Source organism: Pteropus medius, unplaced genomic scaffold (assembly GCF_902729225.1).
Source record: "Pteropus medius unplaced genomic scaffold, Ma_sr-lr_union100, whole genome shotgun sequence".
Lineage (NCBI taxonomy): Eukaryota > Metazoa > Chordata > Mammalia > Chiroptera > Pteropodidae > Pteropus > Pteropus medius.
The window spans coordinates 12,804,687-12,826,813 of record NW_024351543.1 but is presented as its reverse complement, the minus strand read 5'-3'; the positions used below and the strand labels follow the sequence as shown (position 1 = coordinate 12,826,813).

The 22,127-nt window shown below is 34.5% G+C and overlaps 1 long non-coding RNA gene and 1 pseudogene across 1 annotated transcript in view; one reads left to right on the top strand and one right to left on the bottom strand.

Moving 5' to 3' along the window:
• The window catches only part of LOC120586779 (uncharacterized), a 397,178-nt gene that overhangs the window by 321,074 nt on the left and 53,977 nt on the right, over positions 1–22,127 (top strand). The gene's annotated exons all lie outside the window — the stretch shown is intronic.
• Positions 3,858–3,976, bottom strand: LOC120586823 (uncharacterized; annotated as a pseudogene).

Below are 22,127 nucleotides of genomic sequence, written 5' to 3'. Positions count from 1 at the left end.
TCTAAAGACAGTCGTGGGCATCAGAAGTTCACCATGAGGAAAGTAGTCAATTTTTTAAAAAGTATTTGTTTCATATAAGCTTCATTGGTGTTTTAAGAGAAGGATGTTTTGCTCAGACATGATGGAGGAGACTCAGGGAGAGTTCAGGATTTACATTTTCCCATTCCACTTCTTTCCAATTAGGGCCACAATTCACATGAAAGACTTGTGAGCCTGTGAATTCAATATGTATTTAAAATTTAAACACGCACTATTAAACTTGTAGTCTGATTTTTAGCTAGGTCTGTACTATGTGCACTACAAAAAAGATATTATTTTGAGGATTCGAAGCTCTATACTTTTTTGGCCATGCTTTAAGCCCATGTTTGTCACTGTCTTTTTATAAATTCTGTGGTTAACCAGATGTGGCAGACCATCACAGAAACCTTGTAGTCAACATATTATAATTGTTGAGGATAACACACATTTGGTATCCCAAAATTTTGTCTCAGTGTGCACTTTATCTCAGGTGTACACAGGTGATAATACTTGTTATGTTACTCTGTGTTTTGAATTACTCTAGTATCCCGCTTTCTAATGGCAGTTGGATCATCATTGAATTTCTCAATCATTTTATTATCTAGTTCAGAATCCCACCTTTGAAAGTCTGCTTCCTGGTACTGAGTGGTATATCAATCAGAGTCATGATTAATTCAGAGACAATTTCAAGTATATCAAACAGAAGGAATTTAATATATGGGATACATTACATATTTGTTGGATACGGGGAAGAGCAAAGAACAAATGAAAAGAACTATAGAAAAACAAAAGAAACAAACACAAAAGGAAGAAAAAGAGTTCCCAGACATCGAAACCTGCAAATACTCTCACTTTCATTGTCTTTCATAAAATCTGCTTTTCCACATGCTATCATTTTTATAAGTTAATGGAGGCTCCACTTTCTTTATAATTATCAACGACTTTCCTCACTGCAAGCCAAATGCAGCAATGTTCCGCTTATTTTAACAGATTTCTAAGTTAAGGACAAGTACCATTTTTAGTTCTCCTTTGTATTCCCTAAATTTCATTAGTTGTATCAAAGCATTTCTCTCATCAGCTTTCTTATGAGTACAATAGCCTGTAATGCCCATTAGTCTTTCGTGGGGTAGATTTGTTTTAGATTAATGATCTTTAAAATTGCTTTTCATGTTTCTCTTTCTGGTGGAATCTAGGGACTTCTCAGTAGGGCTGAATGGTTTATATGCTATTTTTGAGTTAGCGGCTCTGAGACAGGGAGGCAGCAGTTTTCTTTGGTGGGTATACTACTGATTACTTCCTCAAATGTGACTGTCAGTTGAGGGAGGATTCATGGCACACTATTCCTTGTGCACTAATTTTATATCTTATGAAACAGATGTTTGAGAGTTTCCCTGTTTCCAAACTTAAACCAGAAAAAAGCACTCTCCACTTTAAGCTTTGGCCTTATAGGTGAGGAACTAGAGCATCAGTGTGATTCTGCTGATACCCCTCATCTTTTAATGCCCAGGCATCGTTTTTACTTGACATAGTGGTGTGATGATCCCTATTTTACAGATGAAAAATCTGAGACTTAGAGAAATTAAGTATATTTTTCTCATTCTGTTTCACATCTAATAAGGTTTGTTACTTCAAATAATGCCATACATTTTTTTCCCCAGCATGCTCACACACACATAAACATATGTGTGTACACACACACACGTGCATATTTCAGTTGAGATTTGGCAAATAAAATAGTACATGCAAAACTTTGACGACTATGTTAAATGGAAGTCTACAGACTCACTAATGAAAGTATTTACTAGGGAAACGTAATAGGTGTATGTATTTCAGGACAGACTATAGCCTTCTAAAGAATTATTTAAATGCAAATATGCTTATAAGTTCTGCTTATTAAAATGACTCTTAGCTAATCCTGATTAGAAACACAAAGTAATCCTGGTTTATATAAACTTTGTCTCTAGTCAGTTGACATTACAATAGTTACTTGGAATTAAACAGTGTTTCAAAATATCCTTCATTTACTCAATCATTGACATAGATATGCATACATATGTATTTGGATGACTTTTCACATTTAAAATGATATATAAATAGATATATATGTTAAAATCATAACTTCCTCTGAGATAATTATTGCCATCATCATTTGCTACCTTATGTATTTATGATTGTATATAACAGTTTTCTCACTGTAAATATAAGGTAACTATTTTTCATTGTAAATTAAACTATCCTAAGTTCCATTTTTCTTCTGGGGGAAAACTAGTATGTATCATGTGTCTTCTGGGGGAAAATTTTCATTTCCAGATGACTAAATAACCTTTAATATTTTGGCATTTCCATCTAGTTAGTTATTATACCTTATGATCTAATTAGCATTTGGTATTTGATATCTCCAGTGACTAACAAGGCCATCTAAATTAAAGCATTTCAAATCCTAATGTCTTGTTAGAGAATTCTATTAAAATGGGAGAGAAACAGTGGCTTCCTCCATTCCTCACAGTTTACCTTCAGGTTTATTGGTTAATGTTTAATTCTCCAATGAAAGCTTAATGATCTTGGAATGTCAAGTATTACGAAGTCCCAGGTTGCTCCTTGTGTCTCATCTCTCAACTGAATTCTTCGAGGACTTTAAGAATTTGAATATTTAGCTTCAATTGTTAGGAAAATTGTTTAAAACATTCAAGACAATATCCAACAACCAATCCTGTTTTTAAAAATATATATTTTAAAACCATCATTATATAGAAAGCAATAAAAAAACTCCCTAAATACTGTGAACTTTTAAAACTAAATTCTTTAAAATTAATTGTAAGTAGTATTTTTTCAGAGATTTCATGATGCATTCATATAAACACACATGAAATATGGAATGAGGTTTAATTTGCTATATTTTACTCCTAGGTAAAAAAAATGTATATTTAAAAATAATCAGTGCAAAACCCTATTGCAGTGGAGTATACTCAGGAAGAGAAAGAAAAGTACTGTACTAGGTATTTATATATTTAGTTATACTGTATACCATAGCACACATGTACATACACACATGCACATGCACATACACATGCAGACACACACATAAATGCCCCAAAAGAGAGTAAGCAGTTACTATAAACAGATTTTAAACATTATTTTAAAATTCAGTTTGAACTAAAAACTTGCCCCAGAATCATCTACTTAGATCTTGCCACAACTTCTCCTTTTGAAACATCCCCAACTTTCTTTAGTCCATACTCAGAAAAACCACAACTATTAAGTAGACATAGTACATAGAATAATAAATGTTAGTGGTGAAAAAGAAAGGGAAACAGGGAGTATACAGATTTTTAAAAAGTCTCCGCCTTCAAGAGTTTACCATCTATTGGGAAAGCACACAGAGATAAAAGGTTACACACATAAATAAATGGGCATTAAAGAATTCAGTGGGAAAACTTTTCCTCCAAAAGGATTACAAATTAATAGTCTAGCTCCAGCCACTTTAGCTATTGGAGAATTTCCACTGGGGCATAGAAAGTGTGCAATAGAAAATTCTGATGGCACACTTAAGGAGCACTGAGTTTGACAGTTATTTCCTTCCCTGCAAAATCAAAGTGGTCATTCCACAAGGTCAAGTAAGATGTGCATTGGGAATTTACAGTGACCAAATTAGAATGTTTATGTAATTAGGCAAATGTAGCCACCGTCTTTTGCAAGAATATGTGTAGTGGCAAATTTGATCAAAAATATCACATGGAGTAGAAAGTCTTTGTGAAGATTCTTATCTTTTTTTAAGTAATTCTTCTAATATATATATATATATATATATATATATATATATATATATATATATATATTTATGGCTACTGCACCTGGTCTTCCTAAGTGGTCTCCCATCCAAGTACTAACCAGGCCCGACCCTGCGTAGCTTCTGAGATCAGATGGGATTGAGCTTGTTCAGGGTGGCATGGCCGTAGACTAAGAGATATTTTTTTTCTGCAATTAGCACACTAGCCGTGACTGAAGGAATGTTTAAACTCTATTTTTAACCAGCATTGGTCAGCGTGAAACAAGAAGCAACAGTAACACAGAGAGCGATTAGGGACTGTTGGCCAAATCATGACAAAAGTAAAAGAAGACAAGACCAGGCTGAAACGCATCCTCTAGAAACTCCTGGCAACTTCTCAATATTCCAGAAAGAAGTAATTAATAATTAATTCTAGAGCCATTTTATAGTTATATCTCTTGTTTTTACAATTTTATATTTGCTTATGTTCAAATTAACAATGAAATATTAATGTAAGGTATAAGTTATTAAATATGAGTGAGATCTATTTAGTCATTTTCTACACCGAAAATTACACCAAAAAACACAGACTCTGGAAAATAAAATACCTGGATTCAGATTGCGTCTCTATTACGTTAAAGAAGTGATTTTCATTGTGATAATTTAACAAGATAGTATGTGACAAATGTTAGCAGTGCTTCAAATGTAGATAGCATTCAAAATATTAGTTTAAAATATTACAAGTAATTCCCAAAATATTTTTTCATAAAAGCATTGAATTTTGTGGGAAAAACATTGCAAATATTTATTACTGTCTGGACTCCTTTTTCTGGCCATATGTTGGCATCACATTCTTCCCTTGATGTTAGGCATGGCCAGGTGACTAATGAAATATGCTACATTTAAAAGCTGAAGAGTGATTCTCTATGCTCTCTTTTGTGGCTTCCATCATTGCCTTCATTCCAAATAGTGGGACCTCTGCCAGCCTGGTCCTGAAGTGTGAATGAGCCTACCCCTACTCCCGTTTCAGAACATATAAGGACGTGAAGAGAGAAATACATCTTCATTGTTTAAGCCATTGAGAATTGGGAGTTGTCAGCAACCTAAGCATAACCTAGAGCATTCTGCCTTACACAATGGGGGAACTCAAATTACACTGCCTGTGAACTAGAGGGGACGTTGCTTTTGCTGACCATCTTTTTCTCTCATCTTCTACACTTGATCCTTGTACTTAGCTTTTAGATCAAAGAAATGAGGGTAAGATTTTCAGGTTTTTGGTTTGTTTTGTTTTTATTGTAATCAAAGGGCAATTAGTGAAGCCAGAACTTGTTTTCTGAATCAACAGAAACTACTCAGTTTTAATGACAGCAAAATTGTCTTATTCCATACTACATCACACTTACATGGATGTTAAGCAGAACTAGGTACAGAACTAAGGTAATATTTCATATGGCAAAAGATTCTAAAATATATTTAAGAAAATATTTCCTATGTATTATTTTGTTGTATTTGGAAATTTAATTCTTTCATTAATTAAGCTTTTCTTCTGCTTATAAACCAGTGATGTGAGGTTATTCAGGATTAACTCAGCCAAGTTATCAAAATAGTTTTCCTTTCATCTTCTATATGGAGCTACTGATTCAAATTTAGAATGGCTGATTCTAAAATGAATGTGATAAGAAATCATGATTGAAACAATAGGTTGTTCTTTTGGTGTCTTCTTATTTTGTTGAGCCAAAAATAATATAAACTGCCAAAGAAAATGATGGTACACAGGTGTTGTTATTGCTTTACAGCCCAGTGTGGCTTTTAAGGTGGTTGTTATGGCAACATGATCATTTATAGACTATAATCCCATTAGGAAAAACTAGTGATAAAGTAAGCTCTTTATAACAAACCTTATATTGCTTCACTTCCGGTCCCGTTTGTTTTATGGTGGATTACATTAGAAGAGCTATTAAAAAAACACGTAAGAATGTCATGCTTAGTCATAAAATATTTTTGGACAAAAGAAATGGGGATGTTGCAAATTACTGCATATGATGTTTTTAATGTTAACAAAACTTTGCAAATGAATGTATATTATCCAGTTTTAAAAAACTAGAGTAGTGAAATACACAATACACAATAAGAAGATAATATTATATAAAATATATACATATAGTTAACAAATAAACAATATTATATATTTCACTACTTTAACATTTCAGTCCTTCTTCCAATAACATGCTCTTAAGATCACACCTCTGAACATACAGGCCAACAGGTTATTTATACATAAGGAGGCTGAGATCGAACAGGATGCATCCCAACTTCCTAGCCCAAAAAGTCAATGGATTGACTAGCCAAAATTTCAAAAAGAATGTACTTTACTCCTAAATTTCTTTTCTCTCTTCATTTCATTGGAGAATTGTTTCAGTCCTCAGAATTATTCTCAAATTTTTGTGGTTTAATTTCAAAAATACTGTTTCAACTAAGTAAAATAATATTCCTGCCCATATCGTGGTCTGAACATACACATTTCGACATAAGAAGATATAAGAAGATATTAGTCATCTGGTTACAAGGGTCTGTGCTGATGAAATTGAATTAAAGACTTGGGCTGACTTCAACTTTTAGGAAAAGGGAACAGAAGTACTTTTCCTTATTTTTTCCATATAATATAAACAAAAACTCTGGACATTATATCTAAAAGAAACATAAGGATACTCTGAAAGTTAGAGAAAAAAGGTTGGCCAGTCAGGGATCTTAGGACAAAGGAACAACACAATGTTGAATACCCTGGGTTTTCATTTTTCCTTACATGTCTGAGCCTAGAAGTGGAAGAAGCTAGCAACTTGGAAATGCAAATAGTAATGGACCACACAGCCCCAAGAGTAGCCTGCTTTCTCAGTCCGCAGAGTTGGGAAAGGTGCATCTAGCAAGGAAAAACAAACCTTTTAGACAATAGTTGCTCTACTCTAATCAAGTACTACAGCAAAAACTGTCGACAACACCTGCTTACACCAGCAAAGACTGAATGGGTAACCTGGACATCCACCATCACCATCACCAGGCTATAATGATGTGCCAAGTTGACCAAGTAGCGATCCAGAACTTTGAACTTTCAGCTTTTCTGGATGATAAGGACTCAGTCCTGCAGTGTTGGTGGAGATCAGCTGGGGAGTCTGGACTTTCTCCTCATTCAGCAATAATGAAAAATAGGGAGAGGTCAGAGGAAACCAAATGGAGAGTCAAAACTTACCATGAAACAGCAGTAATGAGGCCACCTGTTTGTGCTATCGGTAAGGCCATGTGAGGAGGAGCAGAAGGTATTTCTTTTCTAGTCAGGATAACAAAAGCCCAAACTCCCTCTCTGTCCAGCAGTAACAAGGGATTTTTCCACCCCTTGGGTGTCAGTGAAGGCTGAGAGGAGAAGGCTGAGAGGAGAAACTGGACTTCTATCACCAGGTGGCAGGAAAGAGGCAGTGACTCTTTGCCTGTTTGAGGCAAGGATATCACCTTACCTATTGGGTAAAAACAGTTTGAATAACAGCAGTTTTCTCATCAGAAACCAAGGAGATGACACAACTTTTGTCGAGTGCTGAAGGAAAAGAACTGTTAAAATAGAAAAAGTCTTTTAGAAGTAAAGAGGAAATTGAGACATTCTCAGATGAAGAAAAGGTGACATACTGTATGATTCCATTTATACAACATTTTTGAAATGACAAAACAATAGAAACAGAGATCAGATTAGCAGTTGTCAGGGTTAAGGAGGGAGTGAGTGTGGTTATAAAAAGGCAGTGGGAGGGATCATTGTGGTTATGAAATTGTTCTGCAGTTTGTTTATCCTGGTTATGATGGTTGTGATGCTGTACTATAGATTTATAAGAGGTTGCTAATGGAGAAACAAGGTAAAAGGTGCATGGGTTCTTTCTGCATTATTTCTTACAACTACATGTGACTCTGCAATTACCTCAAAAAGGATTTAATTTAAAAAACTTATGAAATCTTAATGTCCTTTTTTATATTGGGACAGGGATATATTATTGCTTTTGTGACTGCAAAGATGTGAATACTATCTACATTGAAAATGAGCTCTGAAAGCAGAAAATTTCAGCCTCGTTCTCCTTTTATTATGGTACCTTATTCTAGTACAGTGTTCAGGACAGGCATATAAGTATTTGTTGACTGACTAAATTCGTGAATGGATTAAAGACAGAATTACTCTGTGTCATCTTTGAATGGGCTCTATTATGGAGAGGAATCTCTTGAGCTAGGTATAGTCAGCTTATTCCATCTTTCAATGGACAGCCCTCTAGGATTTGATAAAAGCCATCATATCCCTTCTTCCTCTCTAATATTTTCTTTTCAACTCTTGGTTCTTTAGCCATTTCCTACATGCAAAAGATTTTTTATACCACCAAGGAATCTAGCTATCTTCCTTTAAAGACCCCTGTTTTTTTTAATTTCCCAAATAATGTGAGACTCTATAACTATGCATGATAGGTAGATGTAGTCTTAAAATACAGGTCGAATTATGCTGTAGCTTTCCTTTTATATTTTTTAACTACATATTCATATTTAAACTGTCAATAACACAAAGAAACATTAAAAAAACTGAACTAGCTTATAATTCAAAAGTTCAGAAACCCCTTTGACCTTAAAATACAAAAATTATACAATCATATTATTATAATATTATGTTGCAAAAATTTCGTTCTTTATAGATAAATGCTCTTAATGGTTTCTTGTTATTTTTTTTAGAAATTATGAGTATGTATACTGGTAAATGTGTGTATCCTACACATACATGTAACATATAAAGTATATATATATGTTTATGGTATACATGTATTATGTATAAATACATATAAATTTCCTCAAGAACCCTATGAAAATGGTACGATTAAGATCTATTATATCCTTTTTACAGTTGAGTAAAGTGAGACCAAGAAAAATTAAACAGCTTGTTCATGACAGCCTATGTCACAAATAGACTCACAAGAGTAGTCATGATATAAACCTCTTCTAATAAGTTGAGAAAATGATCTAGAAGATTAAGTGACATAGAAGCATGTTCCAAAATGAGAAAAGAAAAAGGAAGCTAATAAGTAGGTAATTCCCATTTTTGTAATAAGCAAAAGTATTGAAGGAAATTCACAAATTTTCTATTTTCTGTTATTTTTGTTTTGTGAGTGTATATTACTTGCATAATCTGAATACCAACCTAACTGTAAATTAGTATTTCTAATCATAAAATATTTTAATAGAAATTATTGTTATAACAGAAATGAAATAATATTCTCTAAAGCCTAGTCTTTTTCTGTGAATATTATTTTTTGTGGTTTCATTTTAATTTGCAGAATGTCTGAGTCTCACAATATGACATGGAACACAGTGCTTTTTAATCAGTTCTCCTATATGCTATTGTCATACATATTCATTCTATTTTATACTATACTATATCATACTATAATAATCTCCTACTATTTTTATACATACTTCAGAACTGGAGAAGTAATATCCTTATTTGACCTAAGAAGCTGCTATACTTTAATGTTTAATCATCCACTTTAATCTCATATGTAGGGAAGCATTTTAAACTTTGTAATTTTTGTTGGAAATTCTCTTATTTGCCTTCTTTTAACATCTCCATAATAGGGATACCATTTCCCCTGCTCTTAGAAGGGTTTGCTATGAAAGATTTTTTTTTTTTCCTTTTTTAGTAGAATGTACCTGCTGCTTTCTTCAACACAGAAATCCTTGAAGACTAGGGGGGCTCATTGAGACAGGAAAAGAAAATGAATATGCCCTGCTTGCTGAGCAAACATGGCATCTTTTTGTAAGTGTTTTTTTTTTAATTTAAATTTTGGAGACATACATAACTTTACCCCTAAGTATCAAAAAAAAAAAAACCAAACAAAAAATGACTCTCAATTAATATCACAAAATCCTACACGTAAATACCTAACGAAGCTGTTCACTTTCTAAATTATGATCATCTGTTAGCAGATACTAACCTCCCACTGTGCCCCGGCACTAGAGTAGATTATTTGATTAATTACCTCCCTGCCTGAAAGACAAATGCTTTGCCCTCCATCTAAGCCCCTCAAGTCCACTCTAACTGCTAATTTCCATTTTTAAGTTCAAACCTGTTTACTGAAGTCAGATAATTCTGCATCCTTATGAACATTTCCTGGACTCTACACACTAGAAAGTCAATGCTGGATAATTATATCAATAGGAAATAAAATTATTGTCTGCAAATATATATAAAGGATTTTATATAACCTACATAAGGCCAAAGTCTAAAGAGGGAAATATTTTAATGGAGCAAGTGTTTCTATGTTTGCAGTTAAAGGCAAGGATACTCTTGGAAGACTAATACTGGAGGCTCCAGGAGTCTGGAGGATAACTCCTTTTTTTTTTTTTTTTTTTTTAATGGGTGAGAATAGAGAATGTTCTGTGTTTTCTAATCCTGAACATGTCAAGACATTTTATCCTTATGTCAAAGAAGTTATCTTATTTGGTGTGGGAAGTGACATAATGTTTCCCAAAGTGGGTTTCACACTAGCCTAGCTTGATGCTCTAAAGAACTAACTGCCCGTGGTAACACTTGGAGGTTTGTAATACACATTAGCACATATTTGTAACTTTAGGAGGTTTGGGAGTAGCAAAACTGCTTAACTTATTTTGACTTTATAATCCTTATTCTTTCAAACACACCCTGTTGGGAGTAACATTTTTATTTGAGGATTTTCTTTCTTAATTTTTTTTTTTACTTTGATATTATTTTTTTTATGGTGGCATCGATGAACGAAATCCAGTAAGTTTCAGCTGTACACTTTAACAGTAAGGCATATATATATTTACATGGTGTATTGACCTCTCATAGTTTGATTTCTTTCTGTCACCACATATTTGACCCCCTTTACCTCGTCTACCTCCCCCCTCCCTTTACTCCCTTCCCTCTGGTAACCACTAGACTATGGTCCATGTCCATGAGTCTCTGCTTGTTTGTCCTGCTCATTTGTTGCTTTTAGGTTTATATCCCACATATAAGTGATATCATGTGATTTTCAACTTTTTCTGTCTGGCTTATTTCGCTTAGCATGATTATCTCAAGGTCCATCAATGTCGTCGCAAATGGCAGTATTTCATCTCTTCTTTGGCTGAATAATGTTCCATTGTACATATGTACCATAGCTTCTTAAGCCAATCATCTTTCATAGGACACTTCTGTTGCTTCCATGTCTTGGCCACTATGAATAATGCTGCTATGAGCATCGGTGTGCAAATATCTTTTCAGATATGGATTTTCAAGTCTTTGGGATAAATACCCAGTAGAGGGATTGCTGAACCATATGGTAGATCAATTCTTAGTTTTTTGAGGAACTTCCATATTGTTTTCCATAGTGACTGTATCAATTTGCAGTCCCACCAGCAGTGTATGAGGGTTCTTTTTTCTCTGCATCCTCTCCAACATTTGTTATTACTTGTCCTGTTGATTATAGCTATTCTAACAGGTGTGAGATGATATCTCATTGTGGCTTTGATTTGCATTTCCCTAATAGCTAGCGATGTTGAGCATCTTTTCAAATATTTGTTGGCCATTTGTATGTCCTCTATGGAGAAGTGTCTGTTTAGGTCCTCGCCCATTTTTTATTTGGAGCGTTTGTTTTTTTTTGTTGTTATTGAGTTGTATGAGTTCTTTGTATATTTTGGATATTAGGCCCTTACGGAGATGTTGCTTGCAAATATATTTTTCCATTCGTATGGTTGTCTCTTTACCTTGTTGACGATTTCTTTTGCTGAGCAGAAGCTTTTTAGTTTGATGCAGTCCCATTTATTTATTTTAGCTTTTACTTGTCTTGCTTTTGAGGTCAAATGCATAAAATCCTCTTTAAGTCCAAGGTCTTTGAGTTTAGTTTCTACATTTTCTTCTATGCATTTTATTGTTTCAGGTCTTATATTCAGGTCCTTAATCTATTTTGAGTTAATTTTGGTGTGTGGTGATAGACATAGACAACAATCTATCACACATATCCTATGGAAGACATATTTCTTGAAACATAATTTTGAGAATATTATATTAAAGATTTCACAATCAGGAGTGTAGAAACATCGTATAAAATCTTAGTTCACAGCATAGACCCCGACATTACTTTGTATATAATAGCTTCTCCTAAATTCTCGCATAAAAACCTTACTTGATTGCATTTCTCTTTTCAGCATTTGATTTACCACCCATTTAAGGAGTCATTACTAAAGTTTATTTCCTTCCCCCCACATCTTCAACTTTTAAAGCATGTTACCAAGAAAAGAGCCTGTGGTCAGGTAGAAAGTGCATCGGAGTAGATTATGAGGTTAGGTTCTAGGCCTGGTTATGCCTTGAGATGTTGAGAAAATCTTTGTGCTTTGATTTCTTCATCTGCAAACTGAGGATAAGGGCAATTGCCTATGAGATTTGCTAAGGTTAGAGGGAAAGACATTAAGAAACTACTACATTATGTGTAATCAATACAAAACTGAGTTCTATTATAATTGTATTCTTAAAGAAGCTCCATTGAGGAAGAGAAAGTTCACGTTTCTTATCGACAATTAACATTTAATTACATTCAGGTATAAGATTAAGATATATGACAGTGACCACTTTGAGGATATCATGGGAACAAGAGTGGGAGTCAGAGCACAATAGAACTAAATATCGTTGAGTATATAACTAGATCTCCTGCTTGGCAACATTTCAGTCCACACCAACAACTGCCGTCTTACCACTAATGGAAGATGAGCATCAGTGCACCACAGTCCTTTGCTATGTACGATGAAAAAAAAAAAAAGAAAAAGAAAAGAAAAATATGGAATTTAGAGGATATTAGATCCCAGAAACAGTGGACTCCAGGTGATGAGAACAGTGAACATAAATCTCAGGTTCTGAGCTCATTGCTTCTTCAACAAATAATATGATTAAGAGAACGGGATGATCTTAGTACAATGGTGAGATATACAGATAATTCATCTCTCAGCAAGAACAAATGCAATTAGAAACTCTTTGGAAAAAATACTGTACAAGAGAGTAATGGCTCAAATATGAAGACCAAAAAGTGACATGATTTTGAGAAAATGATAGAGATGAGAAAGGAGAATACATTTGACCTTAACACTTGGAAAATTTTTTCTAGAGAATAACTTTGCTATGAAAGGATTACTTCTCGTTTCCTATGAGCTTAGTGGCTTGAAATAAATGAAATTTATATAATAGTAACATCATAAACACTACTTAATGATTTTCCAATTCTTTAAGTTAAATAAGAGACAAACACTGAAATTTAACGCAGAATTATAGTGTGGAAAATAAACTTTTAAATTGTGGACGTAATGGTAGCATAGCTGAAGAGTTTAGTTATTAGAAGGAAGAAGAGAAATGATTGTAGGGATGCTAAATTACTTTTGTAAAGAGGGAATCAACTACACTGTCTAAAGGTTAATGGATTTAAAAATAAGTAAGTGTGACCAATAGATGTACAGAAGTAAAATTATAATGAAACATAGGAGGTGGTTGAGGGGAGAAAAAGGAAGACAAAAGAAAGTAATCAAAATCATAACAGAGAAGAAACAAGTAGATCTTGAACTGATAACATTAAGAAATGAAGTGAATAAACATGTAGAAAATCATCAGAAGAATGAAAACAGAAATTCAGAAAATTAATTACCTCCAAGGGTGGGCTAAGGATAGAGGATTCTTAATTTCATACTCATCTGTATTAGCTGAACATTTTATACAGGCTTAGCTTTAATTAAAAAAATTGTTTATCCACTTGCAGATTTGGATCATTTGAGGTAAATGTATTTTTATCTCTTTTTTCTCTTCCCTTACTGCAATATTTTCCTAATTACCCAGAAGTCTCAACAGACTGTTTTTGTTTTGTTTCATTTTAACCATCCTACGTAGGTTTATCGACCTTTACCTGGAATTGAACCGTATCAACTGATGCTCCTTGCCCCTGCTGAGTGAGCTGCTGTTTTTCAATTTTGCACAGAAAAAAATCTAGGGCATGTGGCGTTGGAAGGTATTAGCAAACCCAGCAGAATGCCTCTGAGTTCTGCCATGATTAAGGAAGATACTCCAGGGCAAAGAAACACTTTTGTGTACATGATCAGAAATAAGATAACAAAGGCCAGCAATCACTGGATAATAGAAAACGTAAAGCACCACCAAAGTGACTTAGACTATAACAGCAACAATTCACAAAATAGCAAGCAACACTTAAAATTACAGCTATCATTTATTGAGCCCCTGGACTTTATCAAGTAAAGTAATACATGTTTTTCATACAATTTGTCTGTCTGTCTGTCTGTCTGTCTCTCTCTCTCACACACACACCACCTTTAGTTCTATAAACCCTGTAAGTAATATCTTGATATTTGAATTTTATAAAAAATCGGTCTGAAACTCAGAAAGATTATGTAAATTTCTCAAGGGCATGGAGCTAATAAATTCCAGGTCTGCCTGTCTCTGTTAGGAGCACTTAAAGGAAATAGATTTGAAAAGACATGGGGCATATGGACCGTGATAAGGAGAAATATTATCACCCACTCAAATGCTTGGCAAAAACCTGGGGTCCTCACCGATTTCACCTCTTTTCTTTACACTCTATATCCAGTCAGCAAGTCCTATGAAATCCACCTCCAACATATAGCTATGGTACTGCTCTGCTCCTTCTCACATCAACACTGCCAGTGCCCTGTGAAAGCTGCCAATGCTTCACCATCACCACCACCAACTGCCCCGCCTTCCACCCCCGGCTGCAACTGCTAGTATCTCACCACTCCTGTGCCTGCTGCTCTCCCACACACAGGGTTCTTAATAAACCTTTGAACTCCTTTTTGAGTTTACAATTTACTTGAATTTATCTCTTACCAAAGGAGTCTTTTTTAAAAAAGTGTTCATTGATTATGCGAACCACATCAAATCACTCTTCTGCTTAAAATGGCTCATGGTTTTTTCCACACTTGGAATAAAAACACACTTTATCATGATTTGCAAAGGTTGCGAGTATTAGATACATTCATACCATTCTCCTCCTTGCTCACTAAGACCCATCCACACCAGCCTTCTCATAGTACCCTGAAAAGGTTTAGATATCACTAAACCTCTGTTGTGGTTGTGAGTTTCAATGTGGAATGGGAAGCACCAGACAAAGGCAACTGCATGACGGAGATTCAGTGGCACCAAGAAGACTGGTTGACCTTCACTTAATTCTGGAAAACTTATTATTTTATTTTGAACCTGAAACAGGCATTGCATTCTCACCCCAGTGTGCTTCCCATTAAGTACTGCTGTTCAGTGTAGACTATAGAATCCTCCAAGCTAAAGTCATTGCTTCTGGTAACTCACTGCAGTTGCAGGTTTAAATTCTTCCCTATCCCCGCATTTATCCTATTCCTGCCAATATAGCAATATGTCCATTCCAGAGATTTTAGATTGCAAGTGTGGCCCCAAGAAAATAAAAATAGTATGCTTCCAATTCACATTTTAATATCAGCCAAGTCACTCAGTAATCTAGATCATAGACTGTAAAGGAAATGGAGAGGAAATTATAGCCAGAGGGGTCCTCCAAAAAATAACCTTCCAAAAGATAAAATTTAAGTGGTTCTTAATCATTTTATAATAAGTATGCACGGGGTCCTTAATTAACCTTTGAACTCCTTTTTGAGTTTACAATTTATCTCTTACCAAAAGAGTCTTATTTTAAAAGTGTTCTCTTGGAATTCTGTTTCTTCAGCATCTGATCTTCAATCATGAATATTAAGATGACGTTGACAAATGTTATTTTTAGTGGTTTTAATGTTAAAGATTATCTGGCTCTCCAAATACAATCTTTAAATCATCCCTTAACAATCTTCATTTTCCTTTTCTCAGAAGAATTGGTTATGCCTACTTTCCTTGCAACCCTAAAATAATTTATCAAATTCAATTTATATCTTCTTTAAATGCCAGTCACCACCCCACACTTTTAAACCCTTCTAATTTTGCTCTATTTTTGTTCCCCCCCCAAAGTATTTTGTATCATCTAATATACTCTATAAGTCACTTAATTCACTTGTTATGTTTATTGTTTGTCTGCTATTCTAGAAAGTGATCTCCATGGAGCCATGGGCCTTTGGATGCATTGTATTCTGTGTCCCTAGTGTCTAAAACATAGCCTTGAATGTGGAAGAGCCTCAATAGATATTTGTTGGAAGTAATAATAATAATGACAACGATGACAATGATGATGTGTTAGGCAGCAACATTCCAGCGTATAAGAAGAAGCTTAAAAAACAAGCTATGTTTAAATTTCTCCTATAGAATCCATTCTATCTGTCTGTCTGTCTGTCTGTCTGTCTATCTATCTATCTATCTATCTATCTATCTATCTATCTATCTATCTATCTATCATCTATCATCTGTCTATCTATTTGGTTTTTACATCTTTTCTCTACCTCCCAGTCCCTGGCAACCACCATGTATATTTCCCAAAATACAAACAGAAGGTTAACTTGCATAGCATTTAGATACTTCTAAAGTAACTTTTAAAATTGGTATTTAAGCTTTAACTTCAGTTGTTCTCATACAGAATTTCAGTTTATAACATATTTGTCAAAGAGCTTATGGTCACTGTTCTCTTCTGCTGGCATTTCTGCCAGATACTCTGCTAATTGATGGTGACGTTCCACCGAGTCCCCTGCCCTGATGACACTGACACCTTGGGCTCTATGGCTGGTTTCTTAGCCTTTTCTCTTGGAATACTCACACCTTCAGTTTTTACGTCACCTTTACTGAATGCCATCTTCACCACAAAAATGGCACGACCAGGCTGGCATCCTTACATGCCCTACGCAATCTATCATGTCCTCTACCTCTGTGCTTCTCAAAGTGGTCCTTGTTACAATTTTCCATCTAAAAACCATAGAGTCGGAAGAAGGGCTTGGTGCCGTGCATTTTAATATGTTCCCCAGGTGGCGCTTAAGGACACTGATATTTTGGAACCAACCGCTATATTCAAATATCCAAAAGGAGCAGGATTCCAGTCAATAAAAACTTAAGTGACCTATAAATAAAAAATAAGTGGGTAATTTTTTTCCAGTTCAATGTAGTATTAAAAGATATTTGTTAAAAAGTAATTTGATTGACTCAGTTTCTACAAAAGAAAAATTGACTGCATTGAAGAAAATAAAATATATTTTTTAAAGTACAAATAGAAGTAAAGGTGTTTTATTATTTTAATTTGTATTTTTACTAGTGATTTTGAACCTCCCTATGCTTATTAGTCATTTGTATGTTTAAAAAATGTTTTTGGAATTTGAGTATAATTCTGATTTTCTATTTTTACTTTCTACTTTTTAAATTATATTTTGAGGGTTTTGTGTGTGTGTGTGTGTGTTACATATTTAGCATACTGTTTGATTTTCATTGTATTGTTTACCTGGGTTTTATTTGTTATTTGAATTTATTTAGGTCATTTATGAATACTCAACACATTTAAACATTATAGAGTCACGTTTACCAATATGTTGCCTAATGCCATCAGTTTCAGTAGCTTGTGAGCAAATCCTTAATGAAGAACTTGACGGCTAGCTCCTAATTTCTCTCTCGAGTCCCATCATCACCCTTTGCGTTGTCATTGGTCCATGTGAACAGTTCCTGATATTTTTATCTTTATTCACCCATTTCAATGAGCATAGTCTTATCCCTATTCTTACTTCAGGATAACTATTCTCAGTTATCCTAATGAAAGCTCCCTCTTAGCAACCTCTGAATTTCATTTTTCACTTCCAGTAGGATGAGTCTCCAGTATTCAGGGATCCACAGCACGTTGACCTTCCCATTTTGGATTTTTTTTTTTTCTTTTTCAATCTCCTATATTATTTCGTGAGGGCTGTTATAACAAAGTACAAGAGACTGAGTGACTTAAACAACAGAGATTTACCTTCTCACAGTTCTGGAGACTAACAGTCTGAGATCAAGATGTCTGCGGGGTTGATTTTTTTCTGAGGCCTGTAGACAGCTGTCTTCTTCTTGTGTCTTCACATGGTCTTTACCCTGTGTGTGTCTCTGTCCAAATTTCCTCTTCTTACAAGGATAGCCATCATATTAGATTAGGGCCGACTCTAACGAACTCATTTTAACTTAAGTGCCTTTTAAAAGACCCTGTCTCCAAATGCAGCCGCATTCTGAGGTACTGGGGGTTTCAACATATAAGAATTTGGAGGTGGGGGTGACAAAAATCAACCCATAAAACTGCTGCACCTTTTACTAATAAGCATACAGTGAATGGTTTGTCATTCTCTATTTTTCCCAATATCTTCACATCTTGCTCCTTTGCCTTACTATCATAATGCCCTGGAAAAATCCTAATTCTGGATGAATTCAATTTTCCACTTTTCACTTGACTACATCCAGGTGACTCAGTGACTTGAAGAAAATTTCGACAAGGGCACAAGTTGGTACCGCAATCAGATTAGAAATCTTACATCCTTATACAACACTTACAAACTCACTATATTCTACACCCATTCTCCTTTTATACTGTTATGTTATCATAGATGAATTACTTCTTCATGTCTAAAGCTAATACTTTGTTCTTGATCTTAAACCCTCATGTTTCCTCAACAATCTCTTCCTTTTTATTTATTTTCTTTTTTATTTTGATTCAGCTTTTCTCTAGTATCCCTTCTCATTAGAGACTTCATATTTAAGCGTGCTTAAGCCCCCTTTATGTTAACAATATGTGTCAATATTTAACAAATATTTATTTAACACTATATGCCAGACACCCTTTCAAGAATGACAGTGCAACAGAATGCAAGACATAGTCACCACTACCAAATAATTTATATTCCGGTAGGAGGAAACAGTTAAGAAGAAGAAAATCGCACATACTGAAATGTTTAACAAGGCATCGATTAGTGCTAGAGAGGAAAATAAGGTGGATAAGGGAAAGAGATGATGAAGGTTCACTATTAGAAAGGATCGTTAGAAATATTTTTAAAGATAATGACTATTTAGGAGAGATTTATATTAGTTGAAAGAATGAACCGTACAAAAAATAAGAATATTCCAGATAAAGTAAATAATAAGTGCAGTGCCCCTTGGGGAATATTGTAGGGATGTTTTAGGGACAACAATGAGCTCTGAAACTGAATGTGAGAAAAAAGACAGAGAGCTAGTTAAAGGTAAGATAAAATAGGGCATTTTAGGACACGGTAAATAAAGATTTCATATTTTGTCCCATGTGTAATGGGAAGCCATCAGAGTTTGGAGCAAGTCAGGGAAATTATATAATTTAAGTTTTAAACATATTTCTGAGTTCTGTGGAGCAAGTCAGGGAAATTATATAATTTAAGTTTTAAACATATTTCTGAGTTCTGACAGCAGACAGAAAGAGAATTAGAAGTCAGTTTAGGAAGTCATTGCCCCAGTGTTTGTGAAGGATAATAAGGTGGCTTGAACTGTGTTCATAGCGGTGGGGTGTTGATGAGAGGTCAGATTCAGAATGTATTTGGAAGGTATAGTCAATGCATAGGTTTATGATGAAATATGAGAGAAAAAGAAGGATAAAATATGATTTTAAACATTTTGGCTAGAGCAATGGGTGAACATTAATGCCCTTTACTAAGATGGAGCATTTTGGGAACTATAAGTTTGAGGGAGTCAAGAGCTCTGTATCGTGCATGTTATATTAAAAATATAAATTAGACATCTAACTAGAGAAGTTGATTAGACAATATGGATCTGGAGCTAAGGGCAAGATTAGGACTGGAAATGAGAGAATTGTTATATAGATCAGTGCTACTCAAAGTGCAGTTTTTAGCCAGTGTCATCGTGCGAACTGTTAACTGGAAGGCACCCCCAGGAGTGTCAAAGTTGAGAGTAACTACTTAGAGACTGTGTAACTGGGTGCCATTAAGATCACATGGTAATCAGGTGTGGTAACAAAAGCATCACTTTGTAATAGACCTTGTAAAAACAAGAAAAACTATTTCATCACCAATAAAAAATGATTGAAAGAGGAGTTTAAAAAGCACTTTTGTAGATGCTATTTAACTCTAAGGAACTTTGTGTGATCTCCTGGAGATTAAGTTTAGATAGCAAAGAGAAAAGAACCAAGGCATTCCACGTTTTAGAGATAATGTTGAGGAGGAAGGACCAGCTAGCAATTGGAAAGGAATGGCTTGTGGAATAGGAGGATAATAAAGAGAAGCCAAACAAAGGAAATGTTTCAAGGACTTGGGAGGGTGTGATCATCTATGTCAAATGCAGTTGAGGACCTGACTGAAATGAAGACTAAAATATAGCTACCTCCCATCAATAAATGAGTGGATAAAGATGAGGTGGTAGATATATACAATGGAATACTTCTCAGCTATAAAAAGAATGAAATCTTGCCATCTGCAGCAACATGGGTGGGCCTAGAGGGTGTTGTGCTGAGCGGATTAAGAAACTTACACGTGGAATCTAAAGAACAAAATTAACAAAACAGAAACAAACTCATAGATACAGAGAACATTTTGATGGTTGCTGGATAGGAGGGGTGTTGGGAGGCGGTGAAAAGGGAGAAGGGATTAAGAAGTACCAATTGGCAGTTACAAAAAGTCATGGAGATGTAAAGTATAGCAAGGAAGATAGTCAACAACATTGTAATAACTGTGTATGGTGTCAGATGGATACTAGATTTATTGGGATAATTGCTTCATAAGATAATTGCTTCATAAGATAAATGTCCAATCACCATGTTTTACACCTGAAAATAATATAATATTGCATGTCAACTATAATTGAAAAGTAAAAAAAAAATTTAAATAAATAAAATATAGCCACCTCAGCTTCAAATACTGTATCTATATCCATATTCATATCTATATTTATATCTACATCCACATCTAATTATATCTGTAGCGTTGTCTGTATCCATGTCAATGTCTATACCCCTCATGGCCTTTTCCACTGTTATTAGCAGAAGTAATATTAACTTTCACTTAAATTAGTGTGGTACTCTCTTAATTGCTCTCTTTTCTTTCATAATCTTGCTCCCTCCAATTCATTCTCCTCAATGAAGCTAGATTTTTTTTCCCTAAAGCTCAGTATCATTCATTTCCCTAACCCTTTTAAAACAAGTCAGTATCTCTTTGCCTAATATAAATGCTCTGCTTCTTAACATTGCTAAAGATATTCTTTTGTAGCTTTAAAATTCTTCTCTTTCCAGTCCCAGGATCCTAGCACATTGTGAGCTGTGATGATGACTCATATGTCTAGGATTTCCATGCAGAGGCCACAGCAGTGTGTATCACAGTAAGGTAGCATCATCCACAAACATGGTGATTCGCATGATTATGACCAAATGCAGGGCAAGGAAAAACAGCTCTGCAGAATAGAAGAAGGTTCTGTTTCTACAGGCTTGCCTCAATTTATTTTTTATGTCCAGACCAAGTTCATTCCTCCAATGTGTGCTACCCTAGTCTCCCACAGATTCCTCTCCAGATGTCCCTTTAAGGAAGAGTGAGTTGGCTCATGTTTTGCTCTATTTCAGAGTTTTATTTCATTCATTCATTCATTCATTCATTCATTTATTTCCCATTAGTCATTTCTCTCTGTAATGTCATAATCTGGTTGTGCGTTTGGCTTATTTCACACTCGTATTTACCACAATTAAAATAGTCTCTTTTGACTCTATACAATCTCTGATTCTTCATAATACTTCAGGGACCTTTATGCGTTCCCCTAAATTTATTGGCTGTATGGTTTAGATTTCTACCCAAGTACATCCATTTCATTGTTTTGTATAATAGATTTCCTTTTTGATAATTGTCACTCAACATCAAGAAAGGGAAGTATCAAATCTGAGTTAGAGAGAGTTGATTATAACCTCGGCACTATCTGGCTTAAATTTTTCCCATTTAGATAGAAAATTAACGCAGTTTAATTTGATCTGAATAATGGTCTGAAAATTAACTTTTTTCCCCAAAATGCTAAACCAGAATCCTCAGTCTCATTTAATAAGCACAACAAACTTTCATCAATGAATTTAAATGCCACCTTCAATTTATTAAAAATGTTACTGACATCTCAGCTTACCTTGGGTATTATTATTCTGTTCCACTGATATCAATTTTTACCAGTCAAATTCTGACACAATGCACTCCCAATTTCTTGAACTTAATATCTGCTATAACAACTTAATATTTATATATCTTCTTTTTTATTAAAAAATATGAATCATAGGTTTTTTCACATTTCTTGTTAGGGTTTTTTAGGTAGTAGATTTTATATCTACATTATGAATCTGAATAAGATGAATTTTTGTATTTTTCCTCACTT